This window comes from Artemia franciscana, chromosome 6, assembly GCF_032884065.1.
Source record: "Artemia franciscana chromosome 6, ASM3288406v1, whole genome shotgun sequence".
Lineage (NCBI taxonomy): Eukaryota > Metazoa > Arthropoda > Branchiopoda > Anostraca > Artemiidae > Artemia > Artemia franciscana.
Genome location: NC_088868.1, coordinates 27,287,569 through 27,313,723, shown reverse-complemented (window position 1 = coordinate 27,313,723; position 26,155 = coordinate 27,287,569). Strand labels below are relative to the sequence as shown.

At 35.4% G+C, this 26,155-nt stretch overlaps 2 protein-coding genes and 1 long non-coding RNA gene across 3 annotated transcripts in view; 1 reads left to right on the top strand and 2 right to left on the bottom strand.

The window, feature by feature from the left end:
• Positions 1–20,925, bottom strand: part of LOC136028259 (double-stranded RNA-binding protein Staufen homolog) — a 67,588-nt gene extending 46,663 nt beyond the window's left edge. The window contains exon 1 of the mRNA XM_065705996.1: positions 20,742–20,925. The gene's annotated coding sequence lies outside the window, so the exon portion shown is untranslated. The remainder of the gene's footprint in view (positions 1–20,741) is intronic.
• LOC136028261 (uncharacterized) overlaps positions 1–26,155 on the bottom strand; it is a 193,374-nt gene that overhangs the window by 111,830 nt on the left and 55,389 nt on the right. The window lies entirely within an intron of this gene.
• LOC136028260 (GILT-like protein 1) overlaps positions 1–26,155 on the top strand; it is a 144,976-nt gene that overhangs the window by 71,189 nt on the left and 47,632 nt on the right. The window lies entirely within an intron of this gene.

The following is a 26,155-nucleotide window of genomic DNA, read 5'->3' as shown; positions in this document are numbered from 1 at the left end:
GCTACAACCCAAATTTGTGTTTAAGGCATATTTTTTACCGAAATTTTGACTGAATTGTCTGACTGATGTATTTTTTTATGTCTTTCTTCTACCTTCACACCTTGCACATCTCCCCCCTCCTAAGAAGTCTTCTTTATCACTTTCAAAGTTTGATTGCCACTGGAAAAGAGACAGACAAAAAGAAGAACACGAATCAAGAACCTGTAAAATATGAATCATTTATTGATTTGCATATTAAAAGTGTTGCTTCGGCCAACTAAATGAAATAGATTCAGTAAATAAACCGAATTCAAAATGAAAGTAGTGGTACTAAAGTACAATGTTTAAATAAATTGGAAGTCACAAATGCATTTACTCTTTAGAATTTACATTTTTTTTTTTTTGTCTTTTACTTCATTAGTATTTTGATTTATTGTAGCTGTTATTGTTGCCGCTGCTGCTGTTATGCCACGTGAAAATCTCGACTGTTTTTAAAACATACTACTTTCAGCGAAGGGTAAATGAAGCTCTAACTTTTAGGGGGTTATAGTGGGCGATAGTTGCACTCTGATTTGGCGTAAATATTGTTCATTTTAGGTTTTATTTTAATCATTCGTATTAATTTCTATTTGTTTAAGTTTAACTTTCTGTATGTCCTTTAGCTCTGCTCGTTCTAAGTTGTTGAGAGAGAGATATTTATTAAATCAATAAACAAGATCAGTATTAACAGCCAAATAAATAATATTGCTTAAATAATGAGGTGGTAAATAATATTGCTTAGACTTTTGTTTAAATTTCTTTTTCTTCGAAAACACATTTTTTAATCATACAATTCTAAGAAGTGACTCAGACAGAAAATAACAGAAGGAAAGAATCTCTATCACTTTCTAATAAAGTGTTCCCATTTGAAAGAAAAATTTTCCCTTTTTCTTTATTCCCAAAAGAATTTCATCATTAAGGTGTTGCCCCAGGGAACTATAATAGACGCTTTAGATAATAATGCTGTTGTTCTTTATAAATCCATTTATATAAAGGGCTCACTAGTTTCTTGGATGCTGAGAGATAAAAGTGGTCATTTTGGCCATGTTGAGCTAAGAGAGTTTTGTAAAAGATTAGTGTAAAAGCTATTGAAACATTCCTAAATGTAAAAAATATTGAAGTGATTACAATGACAAGGATGCACGAGGGCCAATGTGGAGTATACCCTCTGCAGGCTCTGCACAAACGGTTTCAACGTCCTTGCCAGACTGAATCTGACGCATGCTCGATTCAACGTCGTAAATTTAAGGTTTTTCTAACCCTTGTTGCACTGTTAAGCCTATTACGAATTGCCTGGCGGTATGTGGATATAAATAAAAAGTAATTCTCTAGCAAATGGGACTAAAGCACGGACAAATGGTTTAACTTGCTTTCTTGCTCACTTTGGTTCTTCGATCAGAGAGATTGAAAATCCTTGTTTAGACAAGGTTCCATGCGCCTACTTACTGCTAGAAGTTTGCCATTGGGAGTTGTCTCGGTGGCCGCTTTGGTTTCTAAGCACATAAATTGCAAATCCTTGCATAATTTGTGTCGTAGAGTAGCCTAACTTGCCATTTTTTTTACTGAAAAATTGGTGGTAAGTTGGGGTTGGTGTTAGGTGGTGGTGACACCAACGAAGAAGGTATTAGATGGTAATTGTGGTGGTAAGATACGGTACATCTAGCGGCACGCGGGAAGCTTCTATATATGGATTCTCATTGTCCCTTGAATTCTAACCGCAGACAATTTGCTGTCTTTTCATATTACAGTTTTTTTCAAAGATATTTGATTATTAAACCAGATCCAATCTATATTTTTTCCTTCTTTTTTTTTATAGAAGATAGTGTAACAGACGGACACACACTACATTTTTATATACATAGATTTTTTTTTTTAGTTTTTTACCTTTTTTAGATTTTTTAGTTTTTTTCTTCTTTTTTTAGTTTGATTTTTCTTCTTTATTTTTAGTTTTTCTCCTTTTTTATTTTTTTCTTTTTAGTTTTTTTCTTTTTTATTTTTTTTTCTTTTTTAGTTTTTTCCTTTTTTAGTTTTTTTCTTTTTTAGTTTCTTCTTTTATAGTTTTTTCTTTTTTTAGTTTCTTCTTTTTTAATTTTTTTTTCTTTTTAGTTTTTCTTTTTTTTTTAGTTTTTTAGTTTTTTGTAGTTTTTTTTCTCTTTAGTTTTTTAGTTTTTTTTAAGTTTTTTCTTCTTTTTTAGTTTTCTTTTTCTTGTTTATTTTTTAGTTTTTTCTGCTTTTTTACTTTTTTTTGCTTTTTTAGTTTATTCTTTTTTTATTTTTTAGTTTTTTCTGTTTTCTTTTTAGTTTTTTTTTAGTTTTTGTTTTAGTTTTTTTCTTCTTTTTTAGTTATCTTTTTCTTATTTATTTTTAGTTTTTTCTTTTTTCTTTTTATTTGTTCTTTTTTTTGTTTTCTTAATTTTTTTCTTCTTATTTTTAGTTTTTTCTTTTTCTACTTAATTTTTAGTTTTTTTTTCCTTTTTTTATAGAAGATAGTGTAACAGACGGACAGACACTCCATATATATATATATATATATATATATATATATATATATATATATATATATATATATATATATATATATATATATATATATATATATATATATATATATATATATATATATATATATATATATATATATACTAGCTGTTGGGGTGGGGCTTCGTGCCACCCCAACACCTAGTTGGTGGGGGCGCTTCGCCCCCCAAGCCCCCCCCCCCCCGCGCGCGTAAGTCGTTACGCGCCATTGTAGTTGTGTCCCTGTGTACCACCTATGAATATAAATAGATTTATATATGTGTTTTGAACTACGTAAAACTTGCGAATATACAACACTAGCTGTTGGGGTGGCGCTTAGCGCCACCCCCCGTGCGCGTAAGTCGTTACGCGCCATATTCGTTACGCGCCATTGTAGTTGTATCCCTGTGTCCCACCGGTGAATAGAGATATATATATATATATATATATATATATATATATATATATATATATATATATATATATATATATATATATATATATATATATATATATATATATATATATATATATATATATATATATATATATATATATATATATATATATATATATATATATATATATATATATATATATATATATATATATATATATATATATATATATATATATATATATATATATATATATATATATATATATATATATATATATATATATACTAGCTGTTGGGGTGGCGCTTCGCGCCACCCCAACACCTAGTCGGTGGGGCGCTTCGCGCCCCCCAAGCCCCCCGCGCGCGTAAATCGTTACGTGCCATATTAGTTACGCGCCATTGTAGTTGTGTCCCTGTGTCCCACCTGTGAATATAGATAGATTTATATATGTGTTTCAAACTACGTAAAAATTGCGAATATACAACATTCTTGGCTTTCCCATTGTCTGTGCATATACAAAGCCGTATGTACTAATAATGACGTCATATACAAACGCTATTTTTACAAACAAACAAACATGCATACACACAACTCGTTTTTGTATAGATAGATAGATAGATAGATAGATACAATACAAATTAACTGCGTAAAACTTGCGAATATACAACATTCTTCGCTGTCCAATTGTCGCTGCATATAAATAGATTGTCAGGTTTACCGACCCTCGAACATGCAACGTAAAATTGTCCATGGGAAAAACAATCAGTATTAAGATCTATACCACATTTTTCTAATGATTGACCTTGAGCTTTGTTAATGGTGATTGCAAATGCTAATCGAATTGGGAATTGCAATCTTTTAAATTGAAAAGGCAGATCCGTTGGAATCATGGGAATGCGAGGAATAAGAACAGCCTCACCCTCAAAAGGCCCTGTCAAGATTGTGGCCTCTATTAGGTTTTCCATTGTTTTTTTACGGCAAGTCGCGTGCCATTGCAAAGCTTTGGTGGGTTGATATTTCTTAAAAGTGTTATTGGTACGCCCATTTTTAGTTGTAGCACGTGTGGTGGAAACCCTGAAAGATCCACGGAATTTAAAAATTCAGATGGATAATTAACCGCTTCATTTGGTTCTAACATAGTGTCGACTGACTTGTAAAGGACTCCCTGGTCTCGAATCTTGGTCAAAACAATATTGTTGATTTCGTGGACGTCTATATTTTTGGGTGCAAGAATCGCTCTTTCACCTAGCCATTTATTATTTTTATAATTGTTTAGAATATTCGGAAATACTTTTTCAATCAATTCATTTTTGGACGTCACTAAATTACAGAAATCAGCAGGTAGTTGTATACGTCCTGAAATTGAGTCTACTGGGAGCTTTCCGTTTCCAATTGCCAGCAATTGATCTGAAAATGTTTGACCAGAGTCATCGTTTTGCAATCGGACACGCATATTTGTAGTTAATTTTAATGTTTTTACGTGTGCCCATAAATTAGAATTTTTCAGGCAAGCATTCATTTCGTCTGCAGGAGTTGATCTAGGTATTATAGGTAATGTTTGCCTGAAATAAAAATTTATGATTCTCGCCTGAGAATGGCACGCTTCCTGTTCTTTCTTTCTCTATCAGCCTCAAGCCTGTTTTCTTGCTGTTCTTTTTATTCCTCGGCACGCTTTCTTTTCTGATTTTCTCTATCAGCAGCAAGTGTTTTGGCATAGACTCTTTGAGCATCTTCCTCGGCTGTTGCCATTGTAAGTTCATCAGTCATTTTAAATAATTTCTTAGACCACACTGCTTTTCCATTTACGAAACAAATAATTGAAGAAAAAACGGGTTTAATTTTTTTATAATAAAGCATTTCGTTTTAAGTAAATTGTTGTAATTTTCTCCTTTTTTGTTGTTTTTTTTTTCCCCGTTGAGAAAGGCTCCCGGAGGTGGGGCCGAAATATTCGGAGTATTTTTATTTTTTGTTAGTTAAAGTGTAGTTTTTATTTTATTTTGTTGTCACTGCTTTATTATAAAAAAATTAAACCCGTTTTTCTTCAATTATTTGTTTTGTAAATGGAAAAGCAGTGTGGTCTAAGAAATTATTTACGTCAAGCCTACGGGTGGCAAAAGACCAATTCAGTTTTAGTATTTTTGAATTTAGCAAAAAAACATGCCAATATAATTACACAACAAAAGTTTTTAGAAAAGTGCAAAATAAACAAAATCATTCCAAAATCATTTCGTTTTAAGTAAATTGTTGTAATTTTCTCCTTTTTTGTTGTTTTTTTTTCCCCGTTGAGAAAGGCTCCCGGAGGTGGGGCCGAAATATTCGGAGTATTTTTATTTTTTGTTAGTTAAAGTGTAGTTTTTATTTTATTTTGTTGTCACTGCTTTATTATAAAAAAACTAGCTGTTGGGGTGGCGCTTCGCGCCACCCCAACACCTAGTTGGTGGGGGCGCTTCGCGCCCCCCCCAAGCCCCCCCGCGCGCGTAAGTCGTTACGCGCCATAATAGTTACGCGCCATTGTAGTTGTGTCCCTATGTCCCACCTGTGAATATAGATATATATATATATATATATGGTTTTAACTACGTAAAACTTGCGAATATACAACATTCTTTGCTGTCCCATTGTCTTTGCATATAAATAGATTGTCAGGTTATCCCCCTGTTTCCCCCGGTGTCCCCGTTGTAGTTGTGTCCCTGTGTCCCGGTCGTCATTTATATTCCCTGTGTCCCGGGTCCCGGTCATCATTTGTATCCCGGTGTCCCGGTCTGTATATACATTCGTTTTTTAGTTTTGTTTTTCTCCTTTATTTTTTTCCTTTTTTTTTCTTTTTTAGCTTATTTAGATTTTTAGATTTTTTAGTTTTTTTTATTAGTTTTTAGTTTTTATTTCTTTTTAGTTTTTTTGTCCCGGTCGTCATTTATATCCCCCTGTTTCCCCCGGTGTCCCCGTTGTAGTTGTGTCCCTGTGTCCCGGTCGTTATTTATATTCCCTGTGTCCCGGTCGTCATTTGTATCCCGGTGTACCGGTCTGTATATACATTCGTTTTTTAGTTTTGTTTTTCTCCTTTATTTTTTTCCTTTTTTTTTCTTTTTTAGTTTATTTAGATTTTTAGATTTTTTAGTTTTTTTATTAGTTTTTAGTTTTTTTTTCTTTTTAGTTTTTTTGTAGTTTTTACCTTCTTTTTAGTTTTGTTAATTTTTTTTTTTACTTGTGTCCTGGTCGTCATTTATACTCCCTGTGTCCCGGTGCTTTGTTGATTGCTAATCGAACATTCCTTTTGTCCTGGTCGCTTTCTCTTTGAGTGTCGTCATTTATTTTTTTCTTGTTTAGTTCTTTTAGTTTTTACCTTTTTTAGTTTTTTTTTAGTTTTTAGTTTTTTTAGTTTTTTACCTTTTTTTAGTTTTTTTAGTTTTTTAGCTTTTTTATTTTTTTTATTAGTTTTTAGTTTTTTTGTAGTTTTTGCCTTTTTTTTTAGTTTTTTGTCCTGGTCGCTTTCTCTTTGAGTGTCGTCATTTATTAGTTTTTTCCTTTTTTTTTTTAGTTTTTTATTGGTTTTTACCTTTATTTTAGCTTATTTTTCAGTTTGTTCCTTTTTTTTAGTTTTTTTTTATTTTTTATTTTTTTTAGTTTTTTACCTTTTTTTAGTTTTTTTAGTTTTTTTAGTTTTTTAGCTTTTTTACTTTTTTTATTAGTTTTTAGTTTTTTTTTGTAGTTTTTGCCTTTTTTTAGTTTTTTCAGTTTTTTTTTTAGTTTTTTATTGGTTTTTACCTTTATAGTTTTTTTAGTTTTTTAGCTTTTTTATTTTTTTTATTAGTTTTTAGTTTTTTTTGTAGTTTTTGCCTTTTTTTAGTTTTTTCAGTTTTGACGTCACCTAATCCAGTTTTTTCAGGTGACGTCACCTGACACATCCATCCACACATCCATCCACACATCCATCCACAGACAACTTATTTTTATATATATAGATTAAACCCGTTTTTTCTTCAATTATTTGTTTCAGTCATTTTAAAGTTAAACATTAATAGATTTCTACGTGAACGCATGTCTTAAATATCTTTAATGACGTCACCGTCATAACAAAAATGACGACAACTAACTTCATGACGTCAGTCAACACACAAACATGACGTCACCTGACAGACACATCCACAGACAACTTATTTTTATATATATAGAAGATATATATATATATATATATATATATATATATATATATATATATATATATATATGTTTTTGACTATGTAAAACATGCGAATATACAACATTCTTCCCTGTCCCATTGTCTATGCATATAAATAGATTGTCAGGTTTACTGACTCTTGAACATGCAACATATAATTGTCCATGGGAAAAACAATCCGTATTCAGATCTATACCTCATTATTCTAATGATATGTCCCTGTGTCCCGGTCGTCATTTATATTCCCTGTGTCCCGGTCGTCATTTGTGTCCCGGTGTCCCAGTTTGTAATTTCTCTTTGAGTGTCCCGGTCTTCATTTATATTCCCAGTGTCCCGGTGTCCCGGTCTGTAATTTCTATTCGAACAATCCCTGTGTCCCGGTCGTCATTTATATATCCCGCCTGTGTCCCCGGCGTCCCCGTTGTAGTTGTGTCCCTGTGTCCCGGTCGTCATTTATATTCCCTGTGTCCCGGTCGTGATTTGTGTCCGGGTGTCCCGGTCGTCATTTGTGTCCCGGTGTCCCGGTATGTAATTTCATCAGTTGACAAACAACTTCATGACGCATACAGCTCAATCCTTAAAATGACGTCAGCCGACAAACATGACTTCAGTCGACACACAAACATGACGTCACTCGACACACACACACAGACAACTTATTTTTATATATATAGATTCTTGGCTTTCCCATTGTCTGTGCATATACAAAGCCTTATGTACTTATAATGACGTCATATGTAAACGCTCTTTTTAAAAACAAACAAACATGCATACACACAACTCGTTTTTATATAGATAGATAGATAGATAGATAGATACAATACAAATTAACTGCGTAAAACTTGCGAATATACAACATTCTTCGCTGTCCAATGGTCGCTGCATATAAATAGATTGTCAGGTTTACCGACCCTCGAACATGCAACGTACAAGTGTCCATGGGAAAAACAATCAGTATTAAGATCTATACCACATTTTTCTAATTATTGACCTTGAGCTTTGTTGATGGTGATTGCAAATGCTAATCGAATTGGGAATTGCCATCTTTTAAATTGAAAGGGCAGATCCGTTGGAATCATGGGAATGCGAGGAATAAGAACAGCCTCACCCTCAAAAGGCCCTGTCAAGATTGTGGCCTCTATTACGTTTTCCATTGTTTTTTTACGGCGAGTCGCGTGCCATTGCAAAGCTTTGGTGGGTTGATATTTCTTAACAGTTTTATTGGTACGCCTATTTTTAGTTGTAGCACGTGTGGTGGAAACCCTGAAAGATCCACGGAATTTAAAAATTCAGATGGATAATTAACCGCCTCATTTGGTTCCAAAACTGTGTCTACTGACTTGTAAAGGGCTGCCTGGTCTCGAATCTTGGTTAAAACAATATTGTTGATTTCGTCGACGTCTATATTTTTGGGTGCAAGAATCGCTCTTTCACTTAGCCATTTATTATTTTTATAATTGTTTAGAATATTCGGAAATACTTTTTCAATCAATTCATTTTTGGACGTCACTAAATTACAGAAATCAGCAGGTAGTTGTATACGTCCTAAAATTGAGTCTACTGGGAGCTTTCCGTTTCCAATTGCCAGCAATTGATCTGAAAATGTTTGACCAGAGTCATCGTTTTGCAATCGGACACGCATATTTGTAGTTAATTTTAATGTTTTTACGTGTGCCCATAAATTAGAATTTTTCAGGCAAGCATTCATTTCGTCTGCAGGGGTTGATCTAGGTATTATAGGTAATGTTTGCCTGAAATCTCCCGCAATGCCAGAATCAGTTTTATCACAAACGTTTTACCAGTATCTCCTGGCGCATCCAAAAAGAAAATTTCTCCAACGTTGTTATCGACCCAATGCATTATCGTATAATAAATGTCTTTTTGTTCCGACGTTAACTTGGAAATGTTATTTTGTACATACGACAATAGATCACTCGTACTGTAACTTTGTTCCCGATCCAATTCTACACATGTCGAAATAGCAGCGGTACGATTAGGTGAAGGCATTCCCAAATCCTGAAGAGGTTTGTTTGCCATGCATACGCACAAATCTTCTATAATAACTAAAGTGTAGTTATAAATTTCTGATGTAAAATCAAAAGTCATATCTGATGTCTCTAACCGTTTTCAATGGAGTATATCTTCGGACATTTTCGATTTATATTTCCCCCATAACTCTGTAGGAGCTGAAGGAGAGCAAGTTGTTAGAATGATTCCAAACAATGCACGAATTTGACTTGGAGTTGTGGTTTTGCACGCGTCATTGATGCAGTTATCCCATTGTTGGTCATTCTCCAATAAATTCAGAGCTTGGCATGCACTACGGTAAGTGTCATGTATAGTACCGTTTACAGTTCTCAAATACTCAAAGGACTTCGGACCGGGTACATTCACCAAAAGCAGGCGTAGAAAGAAGCATTCATGTTGATTGGGGTGATCGGTGTAGAGTCTTCCTATCGTGGTATCTTTGAAGATGGTAGGTTGGCCGTCGACTGACATTCAGGGCTCTTTGTTGCACGTTGGATTCCGAAAAATAAACACGTTGACCATTCTGTAAATGTACCGCTAAGTGAACAACAGCTGGACTACGTTCATGTATCGGAAATGAAAGATTTCTCCAAACAGCTTCATTACTGCTTATGTATCTTCCAGCCTGATATTGTACGATTTCGTCGATATCTTTGATTTCGGACTTCAAGCCAAAAACTGCCATGTCACTGCCTTTGTTGACGTATTTACATATGTATTTGATTGCCTTTACGGAGTTACAGTATTCAACGTTTATGTGTGCATTAAATGTTTTTGATAATAATGGGGAATATGGAACAACCCACTGGTTATCTACTTTGATGGTGGTACCGTTACGCTTCTTTATTATCGCTGTTTTACCGCCATCTTCAGTAGATCTTCTTCTATATTGTGGGTAACCATCATTGCCAGTAATTGTGTTGGGTATTAAAAGTCGAGGATATTGCTTTATGCACCTTCCTTTGGCCATGCATGGTGAATTTTCGTTCAGTGCACCGCAAGGTCCATGTATCATATTTTTTACAACAATATCATATAACCCCTTATCGACGTTTTCATCAGGTATTTCAGCGCAAATCACATCATCAATTTCGTTAGAAGTAATTTTATAATGTAGCCAGATTAGTATATGTGCGGGTGGCAATCCTCGTTTTTGCCATTCCACTGAGTACATCCAGCATCGCACTGACCCAGGTTGCTCTTGTGATTCCTCGGCACGCTTTCTTTTGGTGATTTCTCTTTGAGACGCAAGCCTAATTTCACGCTGGTCTTGTGATTCCTCGGCAAGCCTTCTTTTTTCACTTTCTCTTTTAGCAGCAAGTCTGGTTTGCTCTGGTTTGCTCGCGTTGCTCTGGTAGTTCCTCGGCACACTTTCTGTTCTTACTTTCTCTATCAGCCGCGAGCCTGTTTTCTTGCTGTTCTTGTGATTCCTCGGCATGCTTTCTTCTCTTACTTTCTCTATCAGCAGCAAGTTTTTTGGCATAGACTCTTTGAGCAGCTTCCTCGGCTTATTTTATATATATAGATACGTCAGTTGACAAACATGACGTCAGTCGACACACAAACATGACATCAGTAGACAGACACACAGACAAACAACTTATTTATATATATATACTAGCTGTTGGGGTGGCGCTTCGCGCCACCCCAACACCTAGTTGGTGGGGCGCTTTGCGCCCCCCAAGCCCCCCCACGCGCGTAAGTCGTTACGCGCCATATTAGTTACGCGCCATTGTAGTTGTGTCCCTGTGTCCCACCTGTGAATATAGATTGATTTGTATATGTGTTTCAAACTACGTAAAAATTGCGAATATACAACATTCTTGGCTTTCCCATTGTCTGTCCATTTACAAAGCCGTATGTACTAATAATGACGTCATATGCAAACGCTCTTTTTACAAACAAACAAACATGCATACACACAACTCGTTTTTATATAGATAGATAGATAGATAGATACAATACAAATTAACTACGTAAAACTTGTGAATATACAACAGTCTTCGCTGTCCCATTGTCTGTGCGTATAAATAGATTGTCAGGTTTACCGACCCTCAAAGATGCAACATACAATTGTACATTGGTAAAGCAATCTGTATTAAGATCTATACCGCATTTTTATAGTGATTGCCCTTGAGCTTTGTTGCTGGTGGTTGCAAATGCTAATCGAATTGGGAATTGCAATCTTTTAAATTGAAAAAGCAGATCCGTTGGAATCATGGGAATGCGAGGAATAAGAACAGCCTCACCCTCATAAGGCCCTGTCAAGATTGTGGCCTCTGTTAGGTTTTCCATTGTTTTTTTTACGGCAAGCCACGTGCCATTGCAAAGCTTTGGTGGGTTGATATTTCTTAAAAGTATTATTGGTACGCCTATTTTTAGTTGTAGCACGTGTGGTGAAAACCCTGAAGGATCTATGGAATTTAAAAATTCAGATGGATAATTAACCGCTTCATTTGGTTCCAAAATACAAATTAACTGCGTAAAACTTGCGAATATACAACATTCTTCGCTGTCCAATTGTCGCTGCATATAAATAGATTGTCAGGTTTACCGACCCTCGAACATGCAACGTACAATTGTCCACGGGAAAAACAATCAGTATTAAGATCTATACCACATTTTTCTAATGATTGACCTTGAGCTTTGTTAATGGTGATTGCAAATGCTAATCGAATTGGGAATTGCAATCTTTTAAATTGAAAAGGCAGATCCGTTGGAATCATGGGAATGCGAGGAATAAGAACAGCCTCACTCTCAAAAGGTCCTGTCAAGATTGTGGCCTCTATTAGGTTTTCCATTGTTTTTTTTTACGGCAAGTCGAGTGCCATTGCAAAGCTTTGGTGGGTTTATATTTCTTAAAAGTATTATTGGTACGCCTATTTTTAGTTGTAGCACGTGTGGTGGAAACCCTGAAAGATCTATGGAATTTAAAAATTCAGATGGATAATTAACCGCTTCATTTGGTTCCAAAACTGTGTCGACTGACTTGTAAAGGACTGCCTGGTCTCGAATCTTGGTCAAAACAATATTGTTGATTTCGTGGACGTCTATATTTTTGGGTGCGAGAATCGCTCTTTCACTTAGCCATTTATTATTTTTATAATTTTTTAGAATATTCGGAAATACTTTTTCAATCAATTCATTTTTGGACGTCACTAAATTACAGAAATCAGCAGGTGGTTGTATACGTCCTGAAATTGAGTCTACTGGGAGCTTTCCGTTTCCCATTGCCAGCAATTGATCTGAAAATGTTTGACCAGAGTCATCGTTTTGCAATCGGACACGCATATTTGTAGTTAATTTTAATGTTTTTACGTGTGCCCATAAATTAGAATTTTTCAGGCAAGCATTCATTTCGTCTGCAGGAGTTGATCTAGGTATTATAGGTAATGTTTGCCTGAAATCTCCCGCAAGCAATATTAATGTGCTGCCAAAGGGTTTCGACTTCCCTCGCAAATCTTTCAAGCATTGATCCAGAGCCTCGAGCGATTTTTTGTGTGCTATTGTGCACTCATCCCAAATAATAAGTTTGCATTGCTGCAATACTTTACCCATCCCAGATGATTTGGAAATATTGCACGTGGGAGTTTCTGTAGAATGCAAGTTCAGAGGCAATTTCAAAGCGGAATGAGCAGTTCTTCCACCAGGCAGCAATGTTGCGGCTATTCCGGACGACGCAATTGCCAACGCTATATCATTTTTTGATCGAATTGATGCCAGAATCAGTTTTATCACAAACGTTTTACCAGTACCTCCTGGCGCATCCAAAAGAAAATTTCTCCAACGTTTTTATCGACACAATGCATTATCGTATCATAAATGTCTTTTTGTTCCGACGTTAACTTGGAAATGTTATTTTGTACATACGACAATAGATCACTCGTACTGTAACTTTGTTCACGATCCAATTCTACACATGTCGAAACAGCAGCGATACGGTTAGGTGAAGGCATTCCCAAATCCTGAAGAGGTTTGTTTGCCAAACGTACGCACAAATCTTCTATAACAACTAAAGTGTAGTTATAAATTTCTGATGTAAAATCAAAAGTCATATCTGACGTCTCTAACTGTTTTCGATGGAGTATATCTTCGGACATTTTTTACTTATATTTTTCCCATAACTCTGTAGGAGCTGATGGAGAGCAAGTTGTAAAAATGATGCCAAACAATGCACGAATTTGACTTGGGGTTGACGTTTCGCACGCGTCATTGATGCAGTTATCCCAGTGTTGGTCATTCTCCAATAAATTCAGAGCTTGGCATGCACTACGGTAAGTGTCATGTATAGTACCATTTACAGTCCTCAAATACTCAAAGGATGTCGGACCGGGTACATTCACCAAAAGCAGGCGTAGAAAGAATTACAATGTAGTTTATCAGTGATTTCAACTTTTGCCGGAAGACACGGCCCGTAATGTCATGCCTATGAACCGCCGATTGTCCTTGAAGTAAAAGCTGCAGTATCTCGTCCCAAGGTTGATTACATGTAAATGTAATAAATAAATCTGGATGACCATAGAGACGAACATACGCAATAGCATCTTGAGCATATTCATGCATATGACGGGGACTGCCAGCATATGACGAAGGTAAAATTGTTAATCTTCCAACGTTTGTGGTATTACCGTCATTTATAACTGCATCTCGCAAATGAATGTATTGTTCAGAGCGGAGCTTGGTCTGATTCAGGCGGATATATAGCAAACGTTCTGATTCAATTTTAGCATACATATCAACGACGAATTGGTGAAACAATTCACGGCATTTTAAAATATAATTTTCTTCATCCTGCCGAATCATTAGTCTATAGGAATAATAATGCATTGCACTGCATTTCTTATTCATTTCTTTGTTAGTGGCTGGATTCATCAATTTAATATTAAAGTGATAGCCGTCGGCTCCATCCCAAAAAATGATAGGATATTGTAGGGCATCGTAGCATCGATGAGTTTCAGCAATTCGTAACAACTGACCGTTTCGCTTATGAAGAATAATATCTCGAGGTAAAAACTGATCACCGACCATAACGATTGCCACTTCGTCGATAGTTGGAGCATTGTATCTACGCACATGTTGGCCAGGAGGCGTTTTGTCAGCGGAAATAACAATTTTATGCGTATCAGTAGGCATCAAATCGATGGCTGTTTTGAACAGACGCACTAAATTATTATTTTCGTGGAAAAGATGTTGCAATTGGGAAACGATTGTCCTTTCAACGTTGGGAGAAATTTCGCAACGTGCACTCAATTCAGAATTTCTATCACTGATGAAGTACAATTGTAAAAATTTATGATTCTCGCCTGAGAATGGTAGAAGGGACCCTGCTCTATGATAAATTTGCCCTTTTACTTTGAAAGTAGACATAAATTGATCTGGATTTTCGATTTGGGCACCAAACGACGTCATTTGGAAACATGAGTTGTATTTTCTGCTTTTTGACAAAAAACGCTTAGATTCTGACGTAGTTCCAGTAAGGAAAGTCTTCAATGGCTCTGGTGGTGCAGCCAATAGAGGAAGTTTAACTTTTCCTGAGGCGCAACACATTCCCATTGTTTCACCATTGAATTTCAAGGCCTTGCAATAGGGACAAATTTTAGACATTGTCCCGATTTGAACACATCCACTCAAGCTATAATCATCGACTGGGTTGTACCTGAATGCCAGGCGATAACTAACTTCATGACGTCAGTCAACACACAAACATGACGTCACCCGACAGACAGACCCACACATCCACAGACAACTTATTTATATATATATATATATATATATATATATATATATATATATATATATATATATATATATATATATATATATACATATATATATATATATATATATATATATATATATATATATATATATATATATATATATATATCATTTATTTATTGACCTTTTACCAACCAACTTGCTCTATATTAAACGATCAGACCACCGGACACCCTGATTTAAAATGGGTGAAGTTATTATTAAAAATGGCAGGCTGTCACTTAGAAATAAATTATTTCTAAAGATTATGAGTTTGTAGTGTCTCCTTTATTCATTTTAGACTAATGTTTCTCTGGGTTTGGTCCTTAAAAGATACTTCAATGGTTTATTAATGATTTCCAAACTAAAACATAATTTGACACCATATTGGTAAAGGTCATAGTAATTGTGTTCATCGTCGTGTAAATGTTTAGTTTTGTTTAGATAAGAAATGAGTTAGCTATAATCCAACTCCTATTTCCAAAAATGTAATCATCGATCATTTTTGCGGTACAATCTGTTTCGCGCATGCTAAAGATTTGCCGTTCTTTGCCGATTTAAGTACTTTCCTGGCCATTTTTCCTGATAAAAAAGGTTAAAGAAGAAATTTTTTGGCACAGGTTGGGCCATGTATGGCGACACTGCAGTAAATTCAGGAATCTTTATTAAATTATTCGTGGTAACAAACTATAAGGAAGAAACTACTCTGGCCATTAGTATCGAAAACTGCGAAAAACGGGGGATTTTGATGACAACTAATCAAAAGATTTGACAGAAGAGTGGGCATCAAAAGAGTTGAGTTTTTATGCTGATTCCAAATATAATAAATTCATTAAGTTTATGTTACACATCATAAGCTGTGAGCCTGAGAAAATTTGCTTGATTTCCGAAAAAGAGGGAAAAGACACCCAAAAAGGGTAGTGATCACACCATTAGTTTATTAAATCACATTAAAATTAAAATCGCACCATTAGATTCAGCGTATCAGAAAACCTTCTTGTGGTAGCTTGAAGCTTCTATCTACAACAACGAAGGGTTCTGTATTTATAGGGGTTTCACCTCTGCTTCTTTTTCTTTTTCAGATAAATGACTTGTTTTTGTTTCCTTAATTAAAGTTGTTTAGATTTGCCTATAGTATAATTTTCAATGATAAGTTAAAGTCCCGTTGGTAAGCTATAGTTGTTTTGCAGTATGTAGGCTTGAAAGCTAAACTCTATTTTAGTCTTCCTGTTCTGGACCATTGAAAGATAATATTATTCAAAAGAAGCCAGGGATTTGAACTTTAATTTAGCGGATTGGCCAGGGCAAATCTAAAGTTCAGAGTTGATATATAAGTAAGCTATTTTCTACAGCCGTGTGAGATTATTTTTCTAAGAACCCAGACGCGGTAAGAAAACAGTTCGCGAGAAGTACCGTCACTAGTATATAGACAAGGTTGTCCGTTTACTTTCGATAGATATAGCTAGAGATATAGTGGTGACCCAGGTTGGATGCACCCTTGGCCTTGATGCCAGCGAGGCTTTCCCCTAAAATAAGTGGCGCAGCACCATTTCCGCACCAATATCTGGTAGCAGACATTGTTACCATTACAATATCTGGTGGCAGCAACTAAAGGACCTATCAGTAACACTGATCGCATAAGAATCCGCGTTTTCCGAAAAGACGATTTAATTTAGGCTCCACACTAGCCTATTGTGATAAAAAAAAATTGGGAAAATGACGGAATCAATTAAAATTGCGAAAATCTGAATTGGTGTTGCCTTGTTAGAATAAAATATAATTTTACCATTTAATATATCGCGCAACTACGAGTGGCTTTAGCCTAGAAGTAATAGGCTATAAAAATATTACGAAAATCTCAATGGGTGTTGCCTAGTTGGACTACAATAAAAGATTTTGAATCAATATATCACGCGACTAATTAGCTTGGAAAAATAATCAGCAGATTGAGATGTAATAATTTGTCACGAGATAGTACCGGAAGCACAGTTGAACAATTGAAGAAGTACTTTGACGATTAAAGTAATTTTGAAATAATGGCGGAGATTCACACAAGGTCAGAAAAGGGACAAAAATTGATAGAATTAGACTTGAATTCGACAATATTGCTTCCATGGTGAACCAGAAAAAATCATATTCACATTTGTATGCGACTCCCGCTAGAAGTACCCTTGGGAATTCACCATCTGATGGAACCCTATATCTTCCAGTGGGTGAAATAGACATTTCTGACACATGCGAAAGGGAAAACTTCAAAAAAAAAAATCAAGAATTGGACGATCTCCAGTACGAACCGCAGTGGGGAGAAAAGAATACGCTGCAGATTCAAAAGGAGTTATTCCCAGATAGAGAGGCCCATATAAAGGAAACAGATATGGAGGTAAAAAAAAATACAATCGGGAAGGAGCACACCCAGTAATATGAGAGAACATAAAATAGAAAAAGTGTCGGTAATACACGAAGAAAACTTATCATAAAAAAATACGAGGAAAACAAAACCAACTCAGCTGTCAGATGCTAGGCAAAATGAAGGGCAGTTGCGGGTAAAAGAAAATACAGATAAAGAACGAGGAAATAGAGAATGAATGGAATCTGAAAACGAATTAAGGGGACATAATGATAGAAGGAACCAAAGTAGACCTAGTAGGGGGAGTAGTAGGAGCACTACGGAGTCAAGATCCAGCAAGGGGTCATGAAAAAGTAGTCATGTAGATATGACACAACTTGTGTTAAATTTCATGGAGGACGAAGAATAGCGAGAGAAAAACAGAAAGAGGTTGAAAGAATTGCCAGAGAACAAAAAGGAGGAAGATAGGAAAGAAAGAGAGGAAGAAAGAAGAGCCAAGGAACGAAAGAGCCAAGGAACGGTGACAGCAATCTGCTTTTAAGGCGTTACCGATGCACTACTCAAGAGATTTTGAAAGATTAAAACAAGCCATTTTTGAAAAGTTTCAATTCTCCCCCGGACACTTTCAAAGAAGGTTTAGAAGCAAAAGAAAGCGAGACAACGAAACTTGCAAAGGATAAGGATACAAATTGGAAGATATGTATTTAAAATGGCTTGAGCTACAGAATTATAGAATGTAAGAAGACCTAGAAGAGATAATAGAAAAGATGACGGAAGTGATAGAAAAAACAGTAGTGGAACTTTTTTTGGAAAATACCTACAGAGAATTGATAATATATTTAAAAGAAAAGAACCCGAAAACAAGTGAAGAAATGGCGGAACTTGCGAATAGGTGGACTGAAATAAGAGAGGAGGTTGAGGACACAAAGATATTCCAATATAAAGAGTATAACAGAAATAGTCAACACAGAACAAAAAAAAATGTATTTCAGCACAAACAAAGAGACGTAACTTGCCATAACTGTGGTACTACAGGGCAAAAACTGCATGAAACGATAGCCTGGGTCATGGCCCATAATAATGAAAAAATTGCGCGTTTGCCAAGTCGCCTAAAATATAAGGAAAATTAAACGGGGAATTAGTTGAAAGGGCTATTGATTCTTGTAGTGACCAAACTTATGTGTGAACTGAGCCTGTTAATAGAACGGAGATAGACCATAAAAACAAGATTACAACATTATGTTAATATGAAGGTAAGTACCCATGCCGTCTGCTTGTGTTAGAATAGAAAAAATTTAAAGAGGGATGGTACAGTCCAAAGAAAAACTATGAAAGTAGGCTTTGTGCCAACTCTTGCAGTGGAAGTTTTGGTAGGGGGAGACTTTGGGGATATTGGAAATCTCCTATTCTTAAAAGTGACTTATTTTATGGCGGGAGATGCGGAAGCGGCTAGGCCAAATGATATTGAAAGTAAAACGCATGATTTTTCTGGAAAATTTTCAGAAAACAGAAAATTTCAGAACACTTTTACGGAGAAACATACTACTTCGTTGACTATATGGGGAGGTGGGCCGACCCATAAAACAAAGCTAAGCCACCCTGTCGAAGAAAAAAAACATTTGATACTCCAGTTCGAAATTTTGATAATCCGGAAAAAGGGGATGCAGAACTGCCTAGGCCACATAATATTGAAAATAAGACGCACGAAATTGATTTTTCGGGAAATTTTGAGAAAATAGTAAACTTCAAAACACACGTAACGAATACGAGACACCAACAAGTACATACCAAAGTAAAACGCTCATTGTGCCAGAAAAATATGAGAAGAAGCCTACTGTACGCGCTTTTGCTCGTACAGTTCGAGAAATTTTGGTGCAATATGAAAAACCAATGCTGGAATTCAATTCCCATTTGAGGAAGATCTATTTTATTGCTACGGTAAAAGAAAAGAAAGCACAAAGCGAGAAAAGAAATATTAAACGTAAATTAAATAAAGAGGTGCAGTCAAAGATAGTGGATAATCGAGCACAATTAAAATTTAATGATTATTTAATTTGCGCAATTGAAAAATTTGAGAGAAGTAAAAATGGAAAGATGAACGCAAAAAAGAGCAAAAAATTGGCAGATTCAGTATGCAGTAGCGGAAATTTTTTTTTTGAAGAATTACAAAATGGCGAGAAGGAAAAAAAACTGAGGGGCAACGAAGAGGTCCAAGACCCATTGGGAATAAAACAAGATGATCATAAAATAGAGTTGAATGACCTGCGGCGGGTTATGAAAAAGTTGGGAGATAGTGAATGCCCGGTTGGATTGGAAAAGTTTGGGAAAGAATCTGAAATGAGTTTTGTTAACTCTAAGGAAAATTTAATCTCTTTTGGGATGGAGGAGCCCCTTTGAGGAGGTATGAATGATGGAAGGTTCGTTCAACGGACAGCAGGTGCGTGTGACCCTGTTGCTAAGATTTTGCTTCTCTGGTCTGGAGTCCATGGGATGTATTCTCTCCCTGTCACTTCATATTTCAGCCAAACTTTTGTCCAGTAACCCTATGCATAGTTTTTACTCTTCGTGGGAATCGATAATTATATCCGCCAAACCTTAATCAGTGAGTGACGTATCCAAATTTCATCTTCAGTTGTTATCAATGCGCATTCTTCATTTGATTATCCCAGTTTTAGCTGCAAGTTATGCACATAACACCTTGTTGATTTGCAAAAATGCAAAGATTTAGAATACAGATAAGTTAAGCACCAGTGTAGTTCATGGTTCTTTTAAGCAAGTCATGTTCCCCACTGCAAACTTTCAGCAGAAAGAGAGGCATTTTGTACCTTGCTTAAGGGAAATCGGAACTTCCTGGGAGGATGTAAGGAGGAATGCTTTGAATAGATTAGAATGGATGAGGAGCATGCGTAGCTATGTTAGCCTCAGTTGGCTTGGTGCTGCGGTGAGTTGTTAGTAGTAGTAGTAGTAGTTTGAACCGGACTTAGGCAAGGTTTTTTATTGATGTGATTGGAGACACAACGTGGGTCCGTGTTCCTTTCAGTATTGCCTAGCTCTTCGTCCAAGCCATTTAACAGGAAGGTAGGCACATTAGGCTGTTTAAAAAAAAAATAATCGTGCAAAGATTTTCATTCTATATTATTGAACGCACAAAATTGGATCCGTGGCCCCTCCAACACAACTGTCAAAATTTTCCGCAGAAAAGTAAAATTTTATTTTCATTGATCGGTTTGACACTTTTTAGCAATTGTTGATATAAATCTGCTGATTTGTTTATATCTCTTTCGTATGCTTTATTGTAATTGATTTTTTCTTATTACTTAATATTTCACTTTTTGTGAGAACATCTCATGTGATCTTACTTGTGAACGGAGAATTTCATTCCGAATTATGAGCTATAATTTATTCCGCTATTCAACACTCGAAAGGAGTTTTATTATTGTAGAAATATTAGCTAAACAGTAAATTAGATTTATAATTATAATTATTAACGAACCTTTCCCTCTGTGTTGCCAAAACCTCCCTAATAGTAACTCGTTTTGCCTTTGTTTGAATTCCTTATAATTTCATGGTGCTCAATCTTGTATAAAACTTTTAATTGTTATACACAGCACTTCCAGACATTCACGCTTCAATCTAAAGTTGTTATTTCGCCACCCTATTCCTTACCCAATAATTTGGCTCTTGTTAAGGCAATGTTAGATTCATTTTGGCAGGAATGACTCCTAAAAAATCTTGTTTACATGACTGAGAGCAAAATAAGAGACAGTAAATCTGTGGAGCCTATGTTGAAAGAAATGAGCCTTAGTGATAAATCTTTGCTACGCTTGTCTTGCTCTTGTTAAAACTTGACAGTTTTTCCTTGTTTTTCTTGATGGGACATGAAAGTTCTCTTTGTTTTTCCTAAGACAATCTGGTTAAATCTGTCACAGACATGCCTTATTGCAAGTTCTTTTAAAAAAACAAAAAACCTTTCCATGTCAACATGTCTTAGAAGGAGCAAAAATTTAATACGTTCCATCAAATCAAAACGAAGGAAAATATTACATGTTTATGCAAGTATGTAGGAATTTATTCAATCTGAGGGCCCAACGTTTTGGAATTGGGTAAGAGGATCTAGGTGTTTACCCTCCTCCCGGAAAATACTCTTTTTGGAAAATACTCCCCAGGAAAGTCCTTTTTTTTAAGTCGAAAGTGATTGGAGACCCACCAGCCCCTGTCCTAAAATTGTTTTTGGATATCTGGTGCAAAGATTTTCTTTTTAACTAGCCTTAACTGGGATTAATGAATTGAGCCTAATTATTTTATAACCAAATAAAGAATTGTTTTAGAAAAGTTATCTGCCTCCTATTAGAAGATTTCAGGCTTGATAAAGATAAATACCGACCTTTAATGTAAATCCAAGTTTTAATAAATGAACTTAATCTTGATGTAAAATTGGTCTGGCCCAGCCACGTACGCTGTACTATGATGGTTTCATTGGTGCTAGTGGCCTTTGGTTTCTATTTTCCCAGGTAAAATTCCAGATATTCTTGTCAAAACAGTTTCCCATATTCTTCGAACATAGCCGTAGTGAATATAGGTGGTGACCTTCAACATTTCCCTAAGCTAAATTGGAGGTTACGCAAGAATTTTTTTCGTCCTTCGATTATGTGGGTAATACTCTTGGATTGGATACTTTGATTGAAAAAAAAGATATATTTCCAACTTGTGATAGCAGGACAAGAACTGTATTTGATCCAATTATGTTTAAGACATCATAGGGTTACCATTTTGAAATGACTAAAGAATCAAATAGGTTTTATAAGGAATTTGGAATATGGGTATATAAGTTAAAAAGCACAAACGACAAAAAGTACACACAAAAAATCATCTTTTTAGAAATTCTATTCGCCAAACCAAATTACACACAAAAAATCATTTCACCAAGCCAAATCACAGAAAAAAGTTGTATTTCTTTGGATCAAGATTTTATATATGGCTATAATGAAAGAAAAGATTAAGAGGGCTAGGCTACGTTTTATGGATGAAGCAATGCATAATACCAAAATTTTTGCGATCTTACAAAAGCCACAGCCGTCCTTCTGTGGCAAAATTAAAAGCGGGTCCTTCCAGAGTAGGATGAATAGGTCGTAAGGAAAGTTTTGAAGAAAGTTGAAACTTCATAGAAGGGGATAAGTAGTGAAATTTCAACATATGGGTGAGGGGAGAAGTATGCACAGCTGTGTTTGGACTCAGGTGGCTTGATGATAAAGGTCACCCACCTTGATCATCAAGGTGGCTTGATGGTGAAGCTAGATCTTGAAAATGTGAAACTTGCCCTCTCGTTTAGGACGTGACGGTGATTTTTTTGTTCAGGTTTATTCTTTCGTTAATTCTTTTTTTTTAATATGTTGTGGCTGTTTTAACCTGTTGTTTTCAGACCAAAACATCTCCTGGCGCGTTGGGCAAAAGAAAAGAAAAGAATTACGTAACGCCATGGTGTTAAGTATAGCACGTTTTTCTTTTTCTTTTGTTACCATTAAGTCTTTATCCTGGTGGAAAATAACGTTAAGAATACCATATTCTGGTTTCTTTACCTTTTTTTACTCTAATTTTAAACATTTTTTCACATCAAAACATAATGCATTCTTAATTCTTCTATGTTATATTACTAAGTTTGAATGCTTTATTTTCTGTTCTTATTTTAAATTTTCCGCTATGATGCATCATATTCCACGGTTTAACTTGCTAAGAAAAAATCTGAAACATCTACTGCCTGACTTTGCATATGAAATATATTTCTTACGCAATAGCCTTAAAACTATTCTTGTCTGATTTATCTTTCACATTTCTAAAATTCCCACCTAAATTATTAAGTCTTAGAAACATCTTCTCGCAATCAAGCGTTCCAAAGGCTTTCGGAATATTAAATTTTACATAGAGGCAAATTCTCTTAGACATTTCAAAAACAGTTTCTATTCAGGAAATCTATTTTACTGTTTTCCGTAAATGACAATTTTTTTTTTCGTAAAATAAAGTTGGTTATGCAATGTGACTGTTACTCAAATTGCCTACCAAAGACAATTTGCCTATCAATTTCCTTGTGTTAAATTCAATCGAATCTAAGCATTAGATAGGTTGTAATTAAGCACGGACGCTATTCTTTTTTGGTTGACGAAAAAGGGAAAAGAATGAACGGAGCTTGAATAAAACAGAACAGGTCACCAGAAAACAGGATACCTATTTTTTTTCTATTTTTCTTCGTTAGAACAGATAACAGCTCTTTTGATTAAAAAAAAAAACTTCAGTTTAAACAAGTGTGTTTTTTTCTTTACTCGTATGCTGACAAACTTATTCTGTGAATTAGAGAGACTACCCAAATATAAATTTATGTCTAAGCCCCCTTATTATAAAATAAATTTATCACTTGTATGCCTATATCCGAGGCAATGGAATCAGCTGCTTTCATAGGCGACACAACTTCTTGAATTGGGGAGACTGCCTTAATATAAATGTATAAGGTAAAGGTAAAGATTACGGCATTAGACTTTACAGTCCCTACCGACGGTGCTGATTACCGTTTCTTGGCCCTTCAGCCAGGAAGTGCAATGGGGGACTGGGAGCCAACCATCCTGTGCTTTCGCACACCCTTCCTGTTTACCTTCCCCAGATTTCTTCAGGTACCTATTTAGAGCTGGGTCGACTCTGGCTAAGCTTACAGAGTCAAGCCACTTACCCTGGTCCAAAATTAAAGAATTGTGTACACTGGGATTTGAACCCGTGACCTCTCAGACAAAGGATCCTGAATCCAGCGCACCAATCCACTCGGCTATGACGGCTGGATAATAAATGTGTATAAATAATGTATTTATAAATATACATAATAAATGTATGTATATAAAGGATATAAATGTATACCTTGACTTTATTAAAACATGTTCGAAAATGTATCACCCGTATCCCTATTCGCGAAGCAATGGTATTGAAACCAGCAGCTGTTATGGACGACACTACTTGTACGATCTGGTCAAGCCAACTGCAGTTCTCACAAGAACAACTTCAATTCAACAAGCCAACTTCAGATTTCGTCTTCTTTTTCACAAAAATAATTGGCAGATTTTCAGACGCAGGTTTCAAAGGAAGTTAAATGGAGTCCTGCTGCTCAGAGACTATTTTTGTCAGAAATTCTAAGATCCAGAAATTTCCAAAAAACAAATTTTCAACATTCTTAAATGACTATGTTTTAACTCTATTCGATGACAGGTGTTGCGAAAAGCCAACTCGAGTTTGATAGTAAAACAGTCAGAGTATCTCTGATTACGGAGGGCAAAAAGCTTGAAGTTGACTGTAATTCAACTATTTATGTTAATGAAATCTAAGAACAGAACATGCAAGTATCTATAAGAAAGAATATAGGTGATACTTCTAGGTAATAGTAAAATCTAAAAAAAAAAAACTTGAAAATTCTTCTCGGTTGTCGTCTACTGCATATTTCTCCGTTTTGATTCCAGGAAATGAATGGCAGCTTCTTACTCCCTCATTGACTTCTTGACAAGGTTGCAGCAAATGGACTTTGGTCCTACTTCTTGCGTTTGTTCTCTGGAAGTAGTACTTAAAAAACACACTCATTACTATTATAGCACTTTTTTCGCAAAAAATAGTTTTTTTTCTAATAAAAGGACAGAAAATTTTCTAAGCAGGGAAGCTATGCAATCCCTTTTTTTGTATCTTTCCTTATTTATTGAATTATTTGCAAATCCTTTATAAAAACACAACAAGACGGTTCATAATGAAAGAAAAATACATAGAAAAAATCATAGATAACAAACAACTAAAAAAAATCACCAAGATGAATTAAACAAGTCGCTGCTTTAATACCTATACCCATTTATTTTGACGGAACTAAACTTCGTAATTATGTTTTGGAATTTGTTTAACAAATAAGACTTCGGGATCTGCTATTTGAAGGCAGTAACAGTCTGTAAACTGCTATACCTCTGAGACAAGTGAAGTGGATACTTTGTAAATCGAGAAAAAATGAATTTGATTTTAAATTGACCTGTTTTGTCTTTTTCATTTTAGGGTTTTTCTTCGATTTTTCGTAGTTGTTTTTTCTAAAAAATATGCTTTTACCTTTGTATAGTTTCTCGTCAAATTTTCTGCATACTCATAAACAACTATGGGGCGCTTTATAGGCTCTTCATTGGGCGCTTTATTTATTATATTATAAAATGATATAGGGCAGGGATTAGGCACCCGTCCTCCGTCGTTAGTGTCTCGCCACAGGCTGAAGCTAGGAAGTCGTCTTACTTACTCAAGATTGAGCGAACTCTTGCAAAATAGGAAGCTTATTGCGTTGGAACTTCTACATCGCTCTGAAAGACAGACTAAGATATACTCCTAGGGCAAGTTTAAGAAGTTTTCGTCGGTAATGGCACTAAAGATTGGCAGTCCAGAGAGCGATCCATAAACGAGAGTCTTTCAAACGTAGGTTTGCGATGAGGTGTCTTTAGGAAAAGAATAACTTCAAAATGTTGGTTTGTTATGAAATTATTCTTTAACTCCACAGCTATGAGGTCTTTGAGGGAATCAGCAAAGCAGACACCACTTTCAATGATATTACAAAAGGACTCAAACCCTTTTATGACTATGTATGGTCAATTCACAGTTAGATATGATGAAGCACTTAGTAGCAAGATAGAGTCCCGAAAGAGGCCAAGTACTTTATTGAAACTCATTAGTTGAAAGTCAGATAGTTGAGTCTCTGCCACTGTTGAAGGTGAAATAATTTTCCAAAGGCTCTCCGAGCTTTTTTGCAGTTCATTAATTTCGAATGCGTACTCAGTCGTATCTTCGTGACAAGAGGGATATGAGGAATAAAGCAATATTTTCAAAGATAGCCCGCTGAACAGCGTAAATCTTAAAGCT